Source organism: Schistocerca americana, chromosome 7 (genome assembly GCF_021461395.2).
Source record: "Schistocerca americana isolate TAMUIC-IGC-003095 chromosome 7, iqSchAmer2.1, whole genome shotgun sequence".
NCBI classification, from domain to species: domain Eukaryota; kingdom Metazoa; phylum Arthropoda; class Insecta; order Orthoptera; family Acrididae; genus Schistocerca; species Schistocerca americana.
The window spans coordinates 490870784-490893613 of record NC_060125.1 but is presented as its reverse complement, the minus strand read 5'-3'; positions in this window follow the sequence as shown (position 1 = coordinate 490893613).

Here is a 22830-nt window from a genome sequence, read left to right as displayed (position 1 = left end):
TCTACAGTTATCAACCGCCTTTTCCCTATAGCCTGGACATCCCGATCACGTACTCTTAATCCGTGTGACTTCTGGCTGTGGGGCTATCTGAAAGATGTTGTGTTCAGTGTTCCGATTGCAAACTTAGCTGCATTGAAGGCACGCACTGCGCAACACATTCTGAACGTGACCCTGGAAACACTTCGATCAGATCGGGTTGACGGAGGAGATAGAGAATATCCAAAGAAGAGCGGCGCGTTTCGTCACAGAGTTATCTGGTAAACGTGATAGCGTGACGGAGATGTTTAGCAAACTCAAGTGGCAGACTCTGCAAGAAAGGCGCTCTGCATCGCGGTGTAGCTTGCTGTCCAGGTTTCGAGAGGGTGCGTTTCTGGATGAGGTATCAAATATATTGCTTCCCCCTACTTATACCTCCCTAGGAGATCACGAATGTAAAAGTAGAGAGATTCGAGCGCGCACGGAGGCTTTCCGGCAGTCGTTCTTCCTGCGAACCATACGCGACTGGAACAGAAAAGGGAGGTAATGACAGTGAGACGTAAAGTGCCCTCCGCCACACACCGTTGGGTGGCTTCCGGAGTATAAATGTAGATGTAGATGTAGATGTAGACATGTTGTTTCTCGATTTCAACTTCTTGCAGAAAACGGTGGACAGCATATTGAACATGTTTTGCGCCAGTCACACGGAAATTAATAATCTGATCTGAATTTGATTGATGATTTTTATGACGTTTTTAGCCTCCGGACAGTTAAAAACCGATGTGATTGACGCTTTTTATGCGGTTTTTGGCCTCAGGACAATTAAAAACCGATATGATTTATGCTTTTTATGCGGTTTTTGGTCTCAGGACAGTTAAAAGCCGATGTGAGTGACGCTTTTTATGCGGTTTTTGGCCTCAGGACAACTAAAAACCGATTTTTCCCATCCGATGTGATATGACCTTGCCGTGGCGGTGGGCTTGCGTAACTAACAGTATCACACCTGTATACCCATGCACACTGAGTAGTACAGTTTGTTTAGCGTCAAACGTACACCTTAGGCGTTGTTGTATGATTCATTTGTCATTTGTAGTCGACTACTATTAAATTATGATGCTTACAGCGCCATCTGTTGCTATGTTTTGTATCTACTTATTTTTCTTCTGCCGTACGATTTCCCGCTTCTCCGATAATATTCCGTTGCAATTTGACGCCATTCTCACCAGTGGTGTTATTTCTACAGATGTTTGAAAGTTGAACTTTAATTATAATTACCCTGTATAACACACCAAAAGAGTGGTTCGTCGGAGGCGCTTGTCTGTACCCTCGGTTTGAAACTAAATTGTTGAGCCAAGCGCTATCGTGGAACTTGCTCCATCTGCTGCGGTCTTTGGCGAGCTCCTCACATCTGTTGCAGTTAATATTAAATGCATTCATATCACGCTCGACGCAACCTTTAAATCAAAAAGCAGGTCATCCAGGCGGTCCCATGGCAGATGCTGTCTCATTAAGCAGTGTACATCACGGAACATGGGAAGGGTCCATACGACATAAGTGTCCTAGCCATCGCAGGCGACGTTCCTTGAGAGTGGCCGCGATTCTAGATAGATTCACAGCATTGAAGACCATCTCATTTGTCACATGGTCCCTCCACGTTATGCCTAGAATGCTTCGTAAGCACTGCAGATAAAAGATGTTGAGCTTATGTTCTCGTTTGACGTAAGACATCCAGTTGTCAGTACCATATAAGAGGATGCTCTGGACTCATGGTGGATAGACGAGTATTTTTGTGGTCACCGTAAGGTATTTATTGTCCCATACTCTTGTGCGGAGCTTCCCAAAAATGTTCGCCGCTTTGCAATTTCTTACGTTTACTTCGTTGTCTAGAGAAAAATCGTCTGACACTTGTGAACCGAGGTAGCAGAATTCGTCGACTACATTCAATAAGGAGCCGTCTAACATTATGGTAGGAAAATCTGTGTATGCTTGTGCCGTAATCACAGTCTTCTTTACGTACACAGACATGAAGGAGAGCTTGCATGCAGCAGCAGATCTGTTTACAAACCTTTGATGATCGTCTTGAGTATATGCTATGAATGCAGTATCATCAGCCAGTACTTACATATAAGTCCTAACGACAGAGCTTGGATCTGATTAACGAGATGTTAAGTTTCCCGTCGGCCCTGGTATGTAGATGGATGCCCAGGTATGTTTCTCCGAAAGAAACTTTGAGAAGTAACGAGAAGAATACACCAAACAAGGTAGGGCCCAGTACTCCTTTTCGCACAAAAAAAGATGATGTGTCTCCTACAAATATCACAGCACCCTTGAAAAGCCTTGATCATCTTCAGGAGTCTTGGAGACACCGTATCTTCATCGACAAAAGCAATGACAGTGCGGTCTTCTGTTAGCGGCTTTTTTCCTGAATCTGTCTGAGTGTGAAGATCATATCAGCAGTAGATCGCTGAGCTCGAAATCCATATTGAGACTCAGGGTACACACGCTCGGCAAGTTTCTCTAGTCTGCTCAGCACCACACGGGCAAACACTTTTCCAACGATCCTCAGCAGTGAAATTCCGAGGTAGTAATTGTAGTCACCGCGATCGCCTTTACCTTTGTTTGGGGTGACGATGTGGCATCCAGCGTATCCTGCGCCACAGTATCCTCAGCCCAACATTTCAACAAAAGTTTGTACAGCACTGGGAGGAGCGGTGTCACTTTGATAAGTTCGGTGTGCCATTTCCTCCGCTTAAGCGACACGACAGCTCTCTGAAGCTCCTCCCTAGTAGGCACTGCATCCAGCTCGTGGAAAGGTGGCAGTTGACAAATTTCTCATACTGCTTTTGTGCTGACGTTGACGGGATGTGGGTAGAGATTGGAATAGTGCTGCACCCATCTTGCAACTGTCAACTGCAGTCAGTGATGACTGTTCCATCGATCTCCGTAAGTGAGGCAGTCCTCAGGGATTTCGCTTTCACAGTGCCAAATGTAGCGCAGGCCTTAATGGTAAGAAGTGTCTTGATTTTCAGCCAGTCTTCAGCAACGGGTTTGTTTGCATCACAGGTCCCAACTTCTTTCAGAACTCTGCCACCAAATATTTCTACTGTTACAGGGTCCATAATTTTGCAAAGACTGATCTCGGTTTTGCTAGATATTTTAGCAGGGTGAATTTTTTTAGGCATAAGCACGACACTAAATTTTGTCACTGCTAGTGTATGATTAGTGTCGCAATCCGCACTATGGAAGGAGGGCGTGTGGAAAAAATGGCGGAGATCATCTCAATTACAATAAGATCTAGCTGATGCTAATGTTTGGAACGACGATGCATTCAGGAAACCTTGTGCCTAGACTTGCCTTTGAAGTACGTGTTAGTAACCCACACTTGGTTCTTGGCACAAAATTTAAGCAGCCGTAAACCGTTTTTATTTATCTTGCCCACTCCATGTGTGCCTCGGCAATCTGGCTAAGCAGCGGAATCACATCTGGTATGGGCTCTGAAGTCGTCTAGAATGCACAAACGGTCCGCAGAGGAAGCTCCCTGCACCACTTCGCTGTGATTTTCATAAAACTGAGCCTTTAGGTCCGCAGTCGGGTGCCTACCCAGCTGTCAGTGTCATTCGTCCGCTGCTAGTTGACAAAAGCAAAGTCATAATACGAGGGTAAGTCAAATATTACCCGCAATATAGTTAAATTTTTGTTTATTTTGGTAGTACTGTCGTTTTGCGTTGATGACGCATGCTTTGTTTATTTGTTGTTATGTCTTTGAAATTTTCAAGCTTCTAGGTTAGTTTCGTTATCGCTGCCGTGCCGTTAATCATGGCTGCTCCGCTGTCTATTTGCACCAAAGAAGAGCAACGTTCAGTGATCCGTTTCTTGTGGTCGGAAGGCGTATCAGGGGCCGAAATTCATCGAAGACTTCCGGTACAGTACGGGAACAGTGTTTTGCCACAACGGAGTGTCTACGAATGGATTGAGAAATTCGGAAATGGTCGCAAAAGTGTTACGCACGATGAAGGAGCCGGACGACCATTTACCGCCACAAATGAAGAGACCATTGAGCGTTCACGTGAAATGAATCTCTTAGACAAACGATTAACTATTGACGAAGTGGCACATCGTCTGCAAATTAGTCACGGTTCTGCCTAAGATACCATCCACAACAGACTTGGGTTTCATAAAGTTTGTGCAGGATGGGTCCCAAAACAACTCACACAGTTGCATAAACAAACGCTCTTGGACATCTGCAAAAAACATTTGGATCGCTATGGTAACGAAGGGGACAACTTTTAACACATGATCATTACTGGTGACGAAACATGGATCCATCATTACGAGCCGGAGAGTAAACGGAAGAGTATGGAATGGAAACATCCAAATTCGCCGTGCAAGAAAAAGTTCAAGACCCAACCGTACGCAGGAAAACAGCTGGTAACGGTTTTTTGGGACGCACAAGGTCCAGTACTGGAACGTCATGCGAAAAGGGTCACAACAATAAACAGTGTATGTTACAGTGAGATGCTTACTGCCGGGCTAAAGCCAGCAATTCGAAGCAAACGCCGAGGATTGCTGTTAAAAAGTGTTGTTTTGTTGCACGACAATGCCCTTCCGCATACTGCTGCCCACACTGCTGAAACGCTCCAGAAACTCAAATTTGAAGTACTGGATCATACCACATATAGCCTCGATCTTGCCCCTTCTATCACTTGTTTGGTCCACTCAAACAGGCATTAAGAGTGCATTCCTGGTTCGCAGCTCAACCGAGAACCTTCTTTTATCATCAGGAAACTTGTACTACGATGGACCAAGTGCGTTCAAACGCAAGTAGACTATCTCGGAAAATGATGTACTTGTAAGTTTGCTGTTTGATTACAATAAAATTTTATAACTACTTCGCGGATAATAATTGACTTACCCTAGTATATTCTGAGATCCCGATCTGGCTTTCAGTGGCGTGTGACCGATCGTTGTGAGTGGAAAAACCAACACCATGTTGTCTGGGACTGGCAACGTCCTTTCCAGAAAAATGTATAATTTGCCGCCCAAATAGAACCCTCATCGCCGGCCGAAGTGGGATGCCGGCACGGTAGCTCAGCGTGCTCGGTCAGAGGGTTGGCAGCCCTCTGTAATAAAAAAACTGAGTTAATCGATCAATAACGAACTTAAATGGATGTCTTACGACGTCCGCCCCGAGCAGATGCAACGAAAGAAAGCGAACAAAATGAGATTAAAAAAATCTTGAAAAAAAAAAAAAAAAAAAAAAAAAAAAGTGGCCGTGCGGTTAAAGGCGCTGCAGTCTGGAACCGCAAGACCGCTACAGTCGCAGGTTCGAATCCTGCCTCGGGCATGGATGTTTGTGATGTCCTTAGGTTAGTTAGCTTTAACTAGTTCTAAGTTCTAGGGGACTAATGACCTCAGCAGTTGAGTCCCACAGTGCTCAGAGCCATTTTTTTTAGAACCCTCATCTGGTGACATGGTTTCCTGCAAGGCTGTTACACGACCATTAAGCCTGGTTCATTGCAGGTAGATAATTTGTGGGGATCATAAGAGCTTCCACAGGTGTTTGGGAAGTATTGTGTCCATGTTCCAAAACACAGTGGTGCTGATTTATACTTCTTTTTTGTTTCAGCAAGCGTCGATCTTATAGTGATCACTTCTAGCGAGGCTGATGTTGCGTACAGCTAAGCGGAACAGTTGACGCCAGGACAGGCTATTACCTATTCGACTAAGAGGCTGCACAACTTGGAGCGGGTGGTGACTGGCCGGTGGGCCTACGACGGGCCTTCCCACTGTCGGTAGCGAACCCTGCCGCCCGCACATACCGTCGTTTGTGCGGACTTATAACCGGTAAACTGTGTTAATTCCACACGATTGCAGCTGGACGGAATGTACTCTCCATGGATGCTACTGCTCCCGGGAAGCGTTGTTTTAGGTGTCGGCGAGCTTGCCCTCTACTCGTGCCACTCTCTCGGCATTGCTGACTGGTTCCATAGGAGTGAAAACACGCAACGTGTGGAGTCATGTGGGCTGCAGGCCTTTGTCGCTCATTTCTAGTTGCATCGTACACACGTGTAACGGAAATGACAATTTCAGGATTTGCTTTGGAGTTACTAGTTTTATATCCGTATTGACAAAGTGCATATCTCTGAAATAATGGGGTAGGAATCAGGATAGGATAAAGGAAGCAAGGGCGTTGTGAGACACACATTCTCTGACTCACCCGCCGAGACCCGTCCGGCGTGGGCGGTGTCGCCAGAGAAGCAGTCTGCAAACACTTAATCCTCTTTATTAATGCGTCTTGCCGCAACACTTTACAGGATGACTGCGACTAGGCCGAGGAATTTTTTGTTCCCTCGGGTCTTGTTGCCGCCCAGTCTTGCTGACGGAGCACGGCGTCGACTGACAGTGGCCTTCTTCAAGCAACCTCCTTGGAACAGATCACAAAGGTCAACACACGAGGCTCTGGAGTGGGAGGATTAGTCCAGCAACAGCAACATCATTCACAGTTTGAGTAATGACTATTTATTTGTACATGTTTAACCATTGAGTGCATGGACACAATTAAGCAAATTTCTTCCTGTAACACTCGAATGAAATGCTGATTGCAGAGTAAATAATTTGTAGTTAGGAAAAATATGTCACAACACTCACTAAAGCAGGTGTTCGTAAGAATTTCAATAAGTTTTAGATTGAAGAAAATATCTACGTCTACGTGATTACTCTGCTATTCACAATAAAGTGCCTGGAAAAGGGTTCAATGAACCATCTTCAAGCTGTCTCTCTACCTTTCGACTCTCGAACAGCGTGCGGAAAAAACGAGCACTTAAATTTTTCTGTACGAGCACTGATTTCTCATATTTAATCGTGATGATCATTTCTCCCTTTGTAGGTGGGTGCCAACAGAATGTTTTCGCAATCGAAGGAGAAAACTGGTGATTGAAATTTCACGAGAAGACCCCGTCTCAACGAAATACGCCTTTGATTTAATGATTCACACTCCACTTCACGTATCATGTCTGTGGCATTATCTCCCCTATTTCGCGATAATACAAAACGAGCCGCCCTTCTTTGTACTTTTTCGATATCGTCCGTCAGTCCCACCTGATGCGGATCCCATACCGCACAGCAGTACTCCAGAATAGGGCGGACAAGTGTGGTGTAAGCAATCTCTTTAGTAGACCTGTTGCACCTTCTAAGTGCTCTGCCAGTGAACAGCAGTCTTTTGTTTGCTGTACCCACAACATTATCTATGTGATCGTTCCAATTTAGGTTATTTGTAACTGTAATCCCGAATTATTTAGTTGAATTTACAGCCTTCAGATTTGTGTGACTTATCGCGTAATCGAAATTTAATGGCTTTCTTTTAGTACTCATGTGAATAACTTTAAACTTTTCTTTATTCACACCGACGGTTGTGACCGAGCGGTTCTGGGCGCTTCAGTCGGGAACGCGCTGCTGCTACGGCCGCAGGTTCAAATCCTGCCTCGGGCATGGTTGTGTGTGATGACCTTAGGTTAATTAGGTTTAAGTAGTTCTAAATCTAGGGTACTGGTGACCTCTGATGTTAAGTCCCATCGGGCTTAGAGCCATTTGAACCTTTTTTTTTTTTTTTTTTTCTTTATTCAGTATCAATTGCCACTTTTCTCACCATACAGATATCTTATCTAAATGATTTTGCAATTCGTTTTGGTCATCTGATGACTTAACAAGGCGGTAAATGACAGCATCATCTGCAAACAATCTAAGGCGGCTACTCAGATTGTCTCCTATGTCGTTAATATAGATCAGGAACAATGGAGGCCCTATAACACTTCCTTGGGGGACGCCGAATATTACTTCTGTTTTACTTGATGACTTTTCGTCTATTATTACGAACTGTGACCTTTCTGACAGGAAATCATGAGTCCAGTCGCACAACTAGGCGATATTCCATAGGCACGCAGTTTGGTTAGAAGACGCTTATGAGGAACGGTTTCGAAAGCCATGTGGAAATCTAAAAATATGAAATCAATTTGACATCCCCTATCGATAGCACTCATTACTTCATGAGTATAAAGAGCTAACTGTGTTTCGCAAGAACGATATCTTCTGAATCCGTGCTATTTGTCAATAAGTTGTTGGAGGTACTCCATAATGTTCGAATACAGTAATGTTGAAAAACCCTACCGCAAATAGACGTTAGTGATATGGGTCAGTAATTCAACGGATTACTCCTACCTTCTTTTTTGGGTATTGGTGTGACTTGAGCACTTTTCCAGTCTGTAGGTACGTATCTTTCTGTGAGCGAGCGGTTGTATATAATTGCTAAATATGGAGCTATTGTACCAGTATAATCTGAGAGAACCTGACCGGCATACAATCTGGACCGGAGGCCTTGGCTTTATTAATTGATTTAAGTTGCTTTGTTACACCCAGGATATCTACTTTTACGTTTCTCATCTTGGATATTGTTCTTGATTGGAATTCAGGAATATTTACTTTGTCTTCTTTGGTGAAGGAGTTTCGGAAAACCGTGTTTAATAACTCTGCTTTAGTGGCACTGTCATCAGTGACTTCACCGTTGTTATCGCGCAGTGAAGGTATTGATTGCGTCTTGCCACTGGTGTGCTTTATGTATGACCAGAATCTCTTTGGGTTTTCTGCCAGTTTTCAAGACAGAATTTCCTTTGGGAAATTATTAAAAGCATCTCGCATTGAAGTACGCGCTATATTTCGAACTTCTGCAAAACTCTGCCAGTCTCGGGGATTTTGCGTTCTTTTAAATTTGGCATGCTTTTTCCGCTGCTTCTGCAACAGCGATCTGACCCGTTTTGTGTACCATGGGGGATCAGTACCATCTCTTATTGATTTATGTGGTATATATCTCTCAATTTCTGTCAATACTATCTCTCTGAAATGAATCCACAACTTTTCCACGCTTACATGATCAGATCGGAAGAAGGGAAGACTGTGTCTTAAAAACACTTTTATCAGCTTTTTTTTAAAATAGATGTACTTTGAATTTTTAACATGTTTAAGAATTTCAAACATGTTGCAGCCCTGTCAGCAACTGTGATAAATTAATATATCAAAAATCCGTCTCAGTCGCGAAATGTTACTGGTCTTTAGCAGGTTTCAGCTAGAGTAATCTAGCCTTCTTCAGAAGCATAGAATAAACTAATACATGCCAAAATAAGGTACGGTCAAACATAAAAAGCTAAAGTACCGTGGTACCATGTCAAGCTGTATTACTTAGCTGAGGAACAGCTCCGGTCCCACTTCGTGGAAAGCGGTCGGTTAGCCGCGGACGCTACGTTGGAACTGACTGTGGCACGCGGATATGTACCGAGCAAGACGACGGATCCCGCCCATGCGCGCACAGAATATACTTACTTTGCGCTTCTTTTTGATGGTTGTAGGTGTTACGGTATTCAGCCTAGCAGCAAGTGCATTGTGGTCGCTTATCCCTGTATTCGTCACGTAACTCACTATTTGCTCACGATTATTTGTTGCTAAGAGGTCAAGTATGCTTTCACAACCATTTAAGCTTCGAGTGGGCTCATGAACTTATTGTTCAAAATAATTTTCTGAGAAAGCATTCAGTACAATTTCGGATGACGTTTTATGCGTGCCGTCACCATCGACTATGATTGTATGAGTGGGGTTGTTGTTGTTGTTGTGGTCCTCAGTCCCGAGACTGGCTTGATGCAGCTCTCCATGCTACTCTATCCTGTGCAAGCCCCATCATCTCCCAGTACCTATTGCAGCCAACATCATTCTGCATCTGCTTAGTGTATTCATCTCTTGGTTTCCCTCTACGATTTTTACCCTCCACGCTGCCCTCCAATACTAAATTGGTGATCCCTCGATGTCTCAGAACATGTCCTACCAACCGATCCCTTCTTCTAGTGAAGGTGTGCCACAAGCTCCTCTTCTCCCCAATTCTACTCAATACCTCCTCATTAGTTATGTGATCTACCCATCTAATCTTCAGCATTCTTCTGTAGCACCACATTTCAAAAGCTTCTATTCTCTTTTTGTCTAAACTATTTACCGTCCAAGTTTCACTTTCATACATGCCTACACTCCATACAAATACTTTCAGAAACGACTTCCTGACATTTAAATCTATACTCGATTTTAACAAATGTTTCTTCTTCAGAAACGCTTTCCTTGCCATTGCCAGTCTACATTTTATATCCTCTCTACTTCGACCATCATCAGTTACTTTGCTCCCCAAATAGCAAAACTCCTTTACTACTTTAAGTGTCTCATTTCCTAATCTAATTCCCTCAGCATCACCCGACTTCATTCGACTACATTCCATTATCCTCGTTTTGCTTTTTTTGATGTTCATCTTATACCCTCCTTTCAAGACACTGTCCATTCTGTTCAACTGCTCTTCAAAGTCCTTTGCTGTCTCTGACAGAATTACAATGTCATCGGGCAACCTCAAAGTTTTTATTTCTTCTCCATGGATTTTAATACCTACTCCGAACTTTTCTTATGTTTCCTTTATTGATTGCTCAATATATAGATTGAATATCATCGGGGATAAGCTACAGCCCTGTCTCACTCCCTTCCCAACCACTGCTTCCCTTTCATACCCCTCGACTCTAATAACTGCCAACTGCTTTCTGTAAAAATTGTAAATAGCCTTTCGCTCCCTGTATTTTACCCCTGCCACCTTCAGAATTTGAAAGAGAGTATTCCAATCAACATTGTCAAAAGCTTTCTCTAAGTCTACAAATGCTAGAAACGTAGGTTTGCCTTTCCTTAATCTTTCTTCTAAGATAAGTCGTAGGGTCAGTATTGCCTCACTTTTTCCAATATTTCTACGGACTCCAAACTGATCTTACCCGACGTCAGCTTCTATCAGTTTTTCCATTTGTCTGTAAAGAATTCGCGTTAGTATTTTGCAGCCGTGAGTTATTAAACTGATAGTTCGGTAACTTTCACATCTGCCAACACCTGCTTTCTTTAGGATTGGAATTATTATATTCTTCTTGAAGTCTGAGGGTATTTCGCCTGTCTCATAAGTCTTGCTCACCAGATGGTAGAGTTTTGTAAGGACTGGCTCTCCCACGGCTGTCAGTAGTTCTAGTGGAATGTTGTCTACTCCGGGGGCCTTGTTTCGACTCAAGTCCTTCAGTGCTCTGTCAGACTCTTCACGCAGTATCATATCTCCCATTTCATCTTCATCTACATCCTCTTCCATTTCCATAATATTGTCCTCAAGTACATCGCCCTTGTATAAACCCTCTATATACTCCTTCCACCTTTCTGCTTTCCCTTCTTTGCTTAGATCTGGTTTTCAACCTGAGCTCTTGATATACATACAAGTGTTTCTCTTTTCTCCAAAGGTCTCTTTAATTTTCCTGTAGGCAGTATTTATCTTACACCTAGTGAGATAAGCCTCAACATCCTTACATCTGTCCTCTAGCCATCCCTGTTTAGCCATTTTGCACTTCCTGTCGATCTCATTTTTGAGACGTTTGTATTCCTTTTTGCCTGCTTCATTTACTGCATTTTTATATTTTCTCCTTTCATCAATTAAATTCAATATTTCTTCTGTTACCCAAGTGTTTCTACTAGCCCTCGTCTTTTTACCTATTTGATCCTCTGCTGCCTTCTCTATGTCATCCCTCAAAGCTACCCACTCTTCTTCTGCTGTATTTCTTTCCTCCATTCCTGTCAATTGTTCCCTTATGTTCTCCCTGAAACCCTGTACAACATCTGGTTCTTTCAGTTTATCCAGGTCCCATCTCCGTAAATTCCCACCTTTTTGCAGTTTCTTCAATTTTTATCTACAGTTCATAACCAACAGATTGTGGTCAGAGTCCACATCTGCCCCTGGAAATGTATTACAATTTGAAACCTGGTTCCTAAATCTCTGTCTTACCATTATATAATCTATCTGATACCTTTTAGTATCTCCAGGATTCTTCCATGTATACAACCTTCTTTTATGATTCTTGGACCAAGTGTTAGCTATGATTAAGTTATGCTCTGGGCAAAATTCTACCAGGCGGCTTCCTCTTTCATTTCTTACCCCCAACTCATATTCACCTACTATGTTTCCTTCTCTCCCTTTTCCTACTCTCGCATTCCAGTCACTATGCTGTTTGTAGTAGCTAACCCGCACTCCTATTTTTTATTCATTATTAAACCTACTCCTGCATTACCCCTATTTGATTTTGTATTTATAACCCTGTATTCACCTGACCAAAAGTCTTGTTCCTCCTGCCACCGAACTTCACTAATTCCCACTATACCTAACTTTAACCTATCCATTTCCCTTTTTAAATTTTCTAACCTACCTGCCCGATTAAGGGATCTGACATTCCACGCTCCGATCCGTAGAACGCCAGTTTTCTTTCTCCTGATAACGACGTCCTCTTGAGTAGTCCCCGCCCGGAGATCCGAATGGGGGACTATTTTACCTCCGGAATATTTTACCCAAGAGGATGCCATCATCATTTAATCATACAGTAAAGCTGCATGCCCTCGGGAAAAATTACGGCTGTAGTTTCCCCTTGCTATCAGCCTTTCACAGTAGCAGAACAGCACGGCAACTTTGGTTAGTGTTACAAGACCAGATCAGTCAATCATCCAGACTGTTGCCCCTGCAACTACTGATAAGGCTGCTGCCCCTCTTCAGGAACCACACGTTTGTCTGGCCTCTCAACAGATACCCCTCCGTTGTGGGTGCACCTACGGTACGGCTATCTGTGTCGCTGAGGCACGCAAGCCTCCCCACCAACGGCAAGGTCCATGATTCATGTGGGGGATGAGTGGGGTAGATATTTGAAATGAGACTCAAGTTTTCTTTGAACTGTTCAGCGACTGTATCTTCTGAGTCGGGGGTCGGTAAAACGATCCAATTAACAGTTTAGTCCGATTGTCAGGTGTAGCCTCTACCCATACTATTTCGCAGGAACTATCTACTTTAATTTCACTAAAAGGCAAACTACTTTTGACTGCAATAAAATACTCCACCACCAACTGTAGTAATCTATCCTTTCTGAACACTGTTAGATCGTTTAAAAAAATTTCGGCTGAATTTATATGCGGCTTTAGCCAGCTTTGTGTACCTATAACTATTTGAGCTTCAGTGCTTTCTTTTGGGCTTGGAGCTCTTGTTCTTTCCCACCACAGCTACGACAATTTACAACTACAATAGCGATTTTTTCTACAACTATCTTTTTGTGTTTTACCTGTCCCCTTTTAACGGACGTCCTTTCTGTTTTTCCCTGAGACCCTCTAACCTAAAAAACCTCCCAGTCCCTTCCACGCAGCCCCCGCTACATGTGTAGCCGCCTCCTGTGTGTAGTGGACTCCTGACTTATTAAGCGGGATCCGGAAACCCACCACCCAATGGCGCAAGTCAAGGAATCTGCAGCCTACACGGTCACAGAATCGCCTGAGCCTCTGATTCAGGCCCTCCACTCGGGTCTGCACCAAATGCCCACAGCCGGTTCTAACGACAATGCTACTTACTTACTAAACCATCTCGACGATGCCTAGCGCTTACTAAACTATCGGCCAATAACAATTTATCTTTTCAAGGCAATCTAAACGAAATCTGCAATTTTAAAAAATGCGCACCTGGTGCTTAATGAACCATCTGTCAATAACAATTTATCTTTTCAAAACAATTTGAATAATATGTGCAATTTTAGAAAAACGCGCGTCTTATGCTTACCAAACTCTGTTAATAGCCATCCAGTTAACATCTATAATTAAGAAACATGCGCCAACACGCTCACTAAGTCTTTAACTGATAGCAGTTTATGTTACAGGATATTTAAGATCAAAACGCGCCACTGCGCTCAACAAATGATTAATTTGATACCAACAGGTCAGTGTGAAGTGAGCTCCGAATTTAAATGTTAACAACTATCAGAATAAAGCCAGATTTGTTTAAGAAAGTAAGATACATACAATAAGCTACTACTGTTTCACAGCAGACCGACATGAGAGGGCTCGGCCTTTTCTGACACCGGTACGTCGGACGGTCGGTCGCTAAGAGAGTGGCGCCAGACCCGTGGCCGACCAGGGCAGCGGAAAAAACCTGGACAAAGCTCTCGCCCGTTAACTGGAGAGATGACACAGGCCAACGGATGGACTGAACTATGACAGACTAAAATTCAAAATTATCAAATTATTGTTACACACAAGGATGAATAATTACAAGTGGGTAACAAACTAATTCCACATAGGGGAATTGAGAATGACTTTGCTACATTGGTCTGCATAAACAGTGTTGATACATATTGCATTGGCTTTGAATTTAAGCTACAAGATACTGGGAACCAAGCTACAAGTCAGGCAGTCAATATTATTCCCGGAACATCAATAACGATCACCAAACTCTAGGTAGGATATTAGGATAATAAAGGGACAGTGATATGTCTAACAGTCAATATTATTCCCGGAACATCAATAACGATCACCAAACTCTAGGTAGGATATTAGGATAATAAAGGGACAGTGATATGTCTAACAGTTATGACTATATAACATTTTGACTATCACAAATTATATTGTATATATATACAGGGTGTTTCAAAAATGACCGGTATATTTGAAACGGCAATAAAAACTAAACGAGCAGCGATAGAAATACACCGTTTGTTGCAATATGCTTGGGACAACAGTACATTTTCAGGCGGACAAACTTTCGAAATTACAGTAGTTACAATTTTCAACAACAGATGGCGCTGCAAGTGATGTGAAAGATATAGAAGACAATGCAGTCTGTGGGTGCGCCATTCTGTACGTCGTCTTTCTGCTGTAAGCGTGTGCTGTTCACAACGTGCAAGTGTGCTGTAGACAACATGGTTTATTCCTTAGAACAGAGGATTTTTCTGGTGTTGGAATTCCACCGCCTAGAACACAGTGTTGTTGCAACAAGACGAAGTTTTCAACGGAGGTTTAATGTAACCAAAGGACCGAAAAGCGATACAATAAAGGATCTGTTTGAAAAATTTCAACGGACTGGGAACGCGACGGATGAACGTGCTGGAAAGGTAGGGCGACCGCGTACGGCAACCACAGAGGGCAACGCGCAGCTAGTGCAGCAGGTGATCCAACAGCGGCCTCGGGTTTCCGTTCGCCGTGTTGCAGCTGCGGCCCAAATGACGCCAACGTCCACGTATCGTCTCATGCGCCAGAGTTTACACCTCTATCCATACAAAATTCAAACGCGGCAACCCCTCAGCGCCGCTACCATTGCTGCACGAGAGACATTCGCTAACGATATAGTGCACAGGATTGATGACGGCGATATGCATGTGGGCAGCATTTGGTTTACTGACGAAGCTTATTTTTACCTGGACGGCTTCGTCAATAAACAGAACTGGCGCATATGGGGAACCGAAAAGCCCCATGTTGCAGTCCCATCGTCCCTGCATCCTCAAAAAGTACTGGTCTGGGCCGCCATTTCTTCCAAAGGAATCATTGGCCCATTTTTCAGATCCGAAACGATTACTGCATCACGCTATCTGGACATTCTTCGTGAATTTGTGGCGGTACAAACTGCCTTAGACGACACTGCGAACACCTCGTGGTTTATGCAAGATGGTGCCCGGCCACATCGCGCGGCCGACGTCTTTAATTTCCTGAATGAATATTTCGATGATCGTGTGATTGCTTTGGGCTATCCGAAACATACAGGAGGCGGCGTGGATTGGCCTCCCTATTCGCCAGACATGAACCCCTGTGACTTCTTTCTGTGGGGACACTTGAAAGACCAGGTGTACCGCCAGAATCCAGAAACAATTGAACAGCTGAAGCAGTACATCTCATCTGCATGTGAAGCCATTCCGCCAGACAAGTTGTCGAAGGTTTCGGGTAATTTCATTCAGAGACTACGCCATATAATTGCTACGCATGGTGGATATGTGGAAAATATCGTACTATAGAGTTTCCCAGACCGCAGCGCCATCTGTTGTTGAAAATTGTAACTACTGTAATTTCGAAAGTTTGTCTGCCTGAAAATGTACTGTTGTCCCAAGCATATTGCAACAAACGGTGTATTTCTATCGCTGCTCGTTTAGTTTTTATTGCCGTTTCAAATATACCGGTCATTTTTGAAACACCCTGTATATATATATTGCACGTGTCTTGTCTTGCTGGTCGTTGAACCACAGTATGGAAGGAATACAGTCACCGATTCACGAGGCGTCTTTCGTCGATGGCACCTGAAGGTTTTTGCGGTTTCTCCCTTCCTGTAACCATTTCCCCTGAACATGCACTTCAGACGCTGAAATTGAGTCTTTAGATGCGCGTCGTCAGAAATAATCTTCCCCCTTTGAACTAATACGTCCAGGACCACCTTCTTGTGTGTATGTTGGTGGAAACTGTTGGCGTTTAAGTACCAGTCAGTCTAAGTAGATTTCCTGTGCGCTGAGTGACTTCAATTTCATTGAAGCATGCCACCGCGAAAGACTCCAGTGTCACTGGCCGAGTATTAAAAGAGGGGTACACACTAAGCAGGACTTGGGAACAAGCTTTGAACATCGAGCACAATCAAAGACGGAGGACTGACGCTTGTAGAGAGGCGGGAGCAGTAGTTTCAAATGTGGCGCCAGTTTGTACCCCTGCTGTGTTAAAATAGTTTCTGTTTATTCTAATTTCTACCGCTTCTTTTATAATGGAGGTGCTATGAACTGCCCAACTTGTCTTCCGCGCATGTGCCACTTCGGCCGCCCTGAAAGGTTCCAAACGCTGCCTTTGCATCTACATACACACATCAAAGAAAATTTGCATCACCTCGGTTCCGAGAGTTCCAGAACCTGTACAGAAAATTGGAATATAGATCATCATAAACATCATTTCCTCCATTTTTATAACCACACATTGCATATTGTACCACCATACAGCGAGACCTTCAGAGGTGGTGGTCGAGATTGCTGTACACGCCGGTACCTCTAATACCCAGGTCCTCTTGCATTGATGCATGCCTGTATTCGTCGTGGCATACTATCCATTGTTTTATTTAGCAGATGGCTCATAACATCACAGTAAAAATTACAGAAACAACACGATTAAAAAAAAGAATCACATATGTATAAACAGAGCTATAAATAACAGTTTGTATATAAGGACACCATCAACTGTAAATTTACACTCACAGAAGAGCAATCACAAACAAACGTCCAGCTTAGATAATATATAGTCGATTGCCTCTTGGGTCGCCATTAGGAAATCCTGTGGGTCGCCCTCATATGCAGTTAGTGGGCATTCCTGCACGATGTGTTTGACCGTCTGTCTCTCAGCGCCACAGTCGCAAGCGGCCGAAGGAAGTTTACCCCATCTGTGTAAGGAGTCGGCGCATCTCCCGCAGTTGGTTCTGATGCGATTAAGAGTTGACCAAACTTTGCGAGGGCAACCAAATCCTTTTGGTTTACTAAAGATGCATGGCATACTGTCGCAGTTTAGTGCTGTTCTGCTCTCCCATTCCTCTTTCCATCGGTCATTTATTTTAAAGTTGGTTTGGTGCAGCGCATGTGCGGTCTTTAGTGGAGGATGCCTAGACAGGAGTCGGTTTCCTTGGGTGTCGTGAGTATCTTCATGGATTTGTAATTGAGGGTCGGTCATGATTTTTTGAAATTCTCTAACCAGAGCGTGTTCTCGGCGCAGATTAGGGGGCGCTATGTTACTGAGAACGGGCAGCCACACTGTAGGAGTTGGCCTGATTGTGCCTGATATAATACGCATTGTTGCATTAAGCTGGCTACCTACCATGTGTGTGTGTTTGCTGTTGAGCCACACTGGGGCACAGTATTCTGCCACTGGATACACCAAGCCAAGTGCGGATGTTCTTAAGGTAGATGCTGTGGAGCCCCAAGTGGTGCCACAGAGCTTCTCCGATATGTTGTTGCGTGTTTTAATTTCGCTGCAGTTTTCGTCAGGTGTTCTTTGAATGTTAGTGTCCTATCTAGGGTAACCCCAAGGTACTTAGGGTGTTTGTTGTGATTTAGTATTTTCCCGTCTAGATATACATGTAGTTCTCTGTTGGCCATTTTGTTGTTCGAATGGAAGGCAAATACTTCCGTCTTTGTAGCACTAGGTTGTAGCCTCCATTTTCTAAAGTACTCACTGAGAATCCCTAGGTCGCTCGTAAGGATATCTTCGGCAGTTTCTATGTTTCTGTGGGCTGTTGCCAGAGCCCAGTCGTCAGCATAACCAAATTTGCGCGATCTGGTTGCAGGCATGTCAGCGATGTAAAGGCTAAAATGAAGGGGCGCAAGGACAGAGCCTTGTGGGAGTCCATTATTGAGTTTCATCTGTTTACTTCTCTCATTCCCCATTATTACTTGGAAGGTTCTATTTGACAACATATCATCAGTGAGGTTGGTTATCTTCTTGCAGGGGACGGCACAGATTAATTTGTAGATGAGTCCCTGTTTCCAAACTGTATCATAGGCTGCTGTTAGGTCTATGAATGCTGCAGCTACTTTATGTTTCTTCTGCAACCCCGCCTCTATATATGTTGTCAGTGATAGGACTTGATCTATACAGCAGCGATAGGGACGGAATCCTGCTTATTAGATAGGGATTTTTTTAGTGTAGTTTGGCCTATTCTGTTGAGGAGCAGTCTTTCTAGTAATTTATAGACCATACTGAGAAGGGCAATGGGGCGGTAACTCTCTGGTCTATCGCCTGGTTTACCAGGTTTCAGGACTGGGTTGATCTTTGCTCGTTTAAGTGAGGGAGGAATGTTACCCACTTGGAGAATGTACGTAAAGAATTTAGCCAGCCACTATTTTGTGTAGGCTCCGACATGTATGAGGAACTCAGGGTGGATACCATCGAAACCTGGAGCTTTGCCTCGTTTAAACTTCTTCAGGGCATTGATAACCTCCTCGATACCAGTATCTGATGAATATTCTGAGTCCATTGCACGGGTCCTTTTTAATGTTTTTAAGTCCTTCTTCACTTTTGTTGTGTGCTTTCTATCTCGTGGGGCTCTAGACGCAGAAACTATGCGGGATGCAACCTTGTTGGGAGATACTTCGTCCTTTCTATGTTCATGTGGATTTGCGCCTCCAAGTTTACGCAGTAGGGATCAGGTTTGTCGGCTTGACTTTGAAAAGTCTAGATTTTCAACAGTATTCTCCCATTTTTGCCGTATGTAATAGTTCATCCGCTACTTCCCGGTCCCCATTCTTGAGGAACTCCGCGTACAGGTCATCGCATATCCCAGTCCAACCAGGAATGTATTTTTTGCGGTACCCTCTTGGGATCGCTGTTTACGCAGAGATAATGACCGCTCCCACAAACTTCTCATAGCTCTTGCTGGTTGGAGGGGTCCAGCTCAAGGTATAATCAAGTTGTCCACAGAATTTTGTCCAGTCAGCTTTTGTAAAATTCCACCTTGGTCGACGGTAAGACCTTATTATCGGGATGGATGTACCGATATTAATAAGCACAGGGCGGTGCTGGCTATGAGGGAACTCCGTCAGGACCCTTCTAGAGGCTGTCAGTGGTTTATCGTTTGTATCCCTCGAAACAAAGCACAGATCCGGGTTATAGTCGCAGTTCCAAGCGGCCAGTCTGAATGTTCCTCGGTCCTTGGCATCAAAGACCAGATATGTATTTTGTTCCTCAGACCAATCGACCAGCATGTCTCCATTGCTATCATTCGTACTGTATTTCCACATTTCGTGGTGACTATTATAGTCCCCAACGTATACGCTTGGGTGTGGGTGGATCTTTATCACTTCAGCTGGCCATGTAGTAGCAGCAGGTTTATAGATCTTAGTTACTGTAACTTCTCCTATTTTGATGACAACTTCATGGATATCATTTGTAATGGCGGCTTCAGCTAGAAAGGCGTCCTATATGTCCCCACGCACATATGCCGCAACGCCATAGTGTCTGTCATACGTGGCTCCAAGTAGATCATATCCCAGTATCCTTCCTCTAGCTTCAAGTTGGGCTCTATTTTCAGCATGAGTTTCCTAAATGGCTACCAGGTCAATGTCGTTATCGTGTAAAATTCTCTGCAATATTTGACATTTTGTTCTGCGTATGCCCTCAGTGTTGAAATGGCAGATTCGGATGCATGGTCCGAGATCCTTAGTCAGTTGGTCCCTAAGTAGGCCGTTGTATGTATCTTGCATAGCGCTTTGTCTGTCGTTCTGTTTCACTGTGATGTGGGGCAGGAATTCTTTGTTCGGTCTGCCGCCAGTTGTGTTAGTTCATTTAGCGTTACCCAAGATGCACCACGTAGAGGCGAACTAACTTTACACCCATTGCATATTGTACCACCATACAGCGATCCCTTCAGAGGTGGTGGTCGAGATTGCTGTACACGCCGGTAAACATCATTTCCTCCATTTTTACTGCTCATGAAAACCACACATTGCGTATTGTACCGCCATACAGCGAGACCTTCAGAGGTGGTGATCAAGATTGCTGTACACGTCGGTACCTCTAATACCCAGGTCCTCTTGCACTAATGCATGCCTGTATTCGTCGTAGCATACTATCCACAAGTTCATCAAGGCACTGTTGATCCAGATTGTCCCACTCCTCAACGGCGATTCGGCGTAGATCCCTCAGAGTGATTGGTGGGTCACCTCGCTCAAAACCAGCCCTTTTCAATCTATACCAGGCATGTTCGAGAGGGTTCATGTCTGGAGAACATGCTGGCCACTCTAGTCGAGCCCTGTCGTTATCCTAAGGGAAGTCATTCACTATATGTGCACGATGGGGGTGCCAATTGTCGTCCAGGAAGTCGAATGTCTCGCCAATATGCTGCCGATATGGTTGCACTGTCGGTTGGAGGATGGCATCCACGTATCATACAGCTGTTACGGCGCCTTCCAGGACCACCAGCGGCGTACGTCGGCCCCACATAATGCCACCCCAAACAGCAGTGAACTTCCACCTTGCTGCACTCGCTGGACAGTGTGTCTAAGGCGTTCAGCGTGACCGGGTTGCCTGCAAACACTTCTCTGCCGATTGTCTGTTTGAAGGCACATGCGACACTCGTCGGTGAAAAGGACGTGATGCCAATCCTGAGCGGTCCATTCGGCATGTTGTTGGGCCCATCTGTACTGCGCTGCACGGTGTTGTGGTTGCAAAGATGGACCTCGCCATTGACGTCGAGAGCGAAGGTGCGCATCATGCAGCCTATTGCGCACTATTTAAGTGGTAATATGACGTCCTCTGGCTGCACGAAATGCATTATTAAACAAGGTGGCGTTGCTGTCAGGGTTCTTCCGAGCCATAACCCATAGGCAGCGGTCATCCACTGCAGTAGTAGCCCTTGGGCAGCCTGTGCGAGGCATGTCCTCGACAGTTCCTGTCTCTCTGTATCTCCTCGTTGGTTCACTCCGAGACGCCTGGACACTTCCCTTGTTGAGAACCCTTCCTGGCACAAAGTAACAATGCGGACGCGATCAGACCGCGGTATTGACTGTCTAGGCATGGCTGAACTACAGACAACACGAGCCGTGTACCTCCTTCCTTGTGGAATGACTGGAACTGATCGGCGGTCGGACCCCCTCCGTCTAAAAGGCGCTGTTCATGCATGGTTCTTTACATCTTTGGGCTGGTTTAGTGACAACTCTGAACAGTCGAAGGGACTGTGTCTGTGATACAGTATCCACAGTCAACGTCTATCTTCAGGAGTTGTGGGAACCAGGGTGATGCAAAACTTTTTTTGGTGTGTGTAAGTACAACACTTTGCCAGGCCCTGTAGTCAGTGATTCTAACTTCTGCTGGCGATGGCTAAGAGAGCTATGAAAAGCTCGAGAATTTTGTTTGACTCAGATAGTAAACCGAAAAGATTTTATTGAAGCATGCCACCGCGAAAGACTCCAATGTCACTGGTTGAGTTATCTACTAGTTGTTCAGTTTGGACTGACGTTGGAGAGATTATTTTAAATCAGGCTCTGTTAACGATAAACACTTCGACACTGAGTGTTGACTGTCTGATGATCACTAGTTGATAGATGCTGGCCAATAACTACAGCTATTTACATTATGCGACAAGTGAAGACGTGCGGCCGCTTTTATCCCTGAACGATGGAATAGTCTTTAACTCCAGTCTATTTGGCGGATGATGGAAGTAGGTCCAGGTATGAGGCACTTCTGTGGCGTCTGATATAACAATCGGCAGATGGAGTGGACAATTTGGAAGTCTTGTGGTGGAAGCATAATGTAGTTCTTGTTATGGGCGCCTATCTATGCGGCAATTGACCATACTAATGTGGAGCCACGCTAGAGACTGTCTGGCTTGTGGCGCCTTCTGTAGGTATAGCTGCATTTAACCGTGAACACAGCACTATAGTCCACGTTTCATATCCACATAAAGCTTTATTCCACATATACAATTTCAGGAACATTTTCCTCTTTTCAATTCAGTATCTGACACTGGTAGAGCACTTACGTTGAAAAGACGCGCGTGATTCTATTTATACCAGTGCTTGGTGTCTTTTTTAATTTAAAATTCTGTATTCGTGTGTCTCCTGTAATTCCAGTACATAAGTGAAGAAGTAGGTGTGCCAGTCCCACTCCTTCTCACCCACATTCAACACCTTCGCATATCCTACACTGTTCGCAAACTAGATTACAATAACCCTATTGTTTCCTCTCTGATCACCAACTCTGGTGTGCTGCTGCTCCTTTACAAATACATCCCAACGCCTCTAGCCCTATCTGCATTGCATATCTTACCCCAACGAGACTTCAAATGACTACCTCTCCCAGATAATGAGACCGCCCCGATATTTGTCCGTCCTATCAGCTATAACTGTTCCCCACTTTTCTCACTCCACATCAGGGATCCTCCCTTATTTTCTCTCTCCATCTCTCCCCACCCCTTTCCTCTTGATGCCACTGCCCTGCTTCCACACAAAA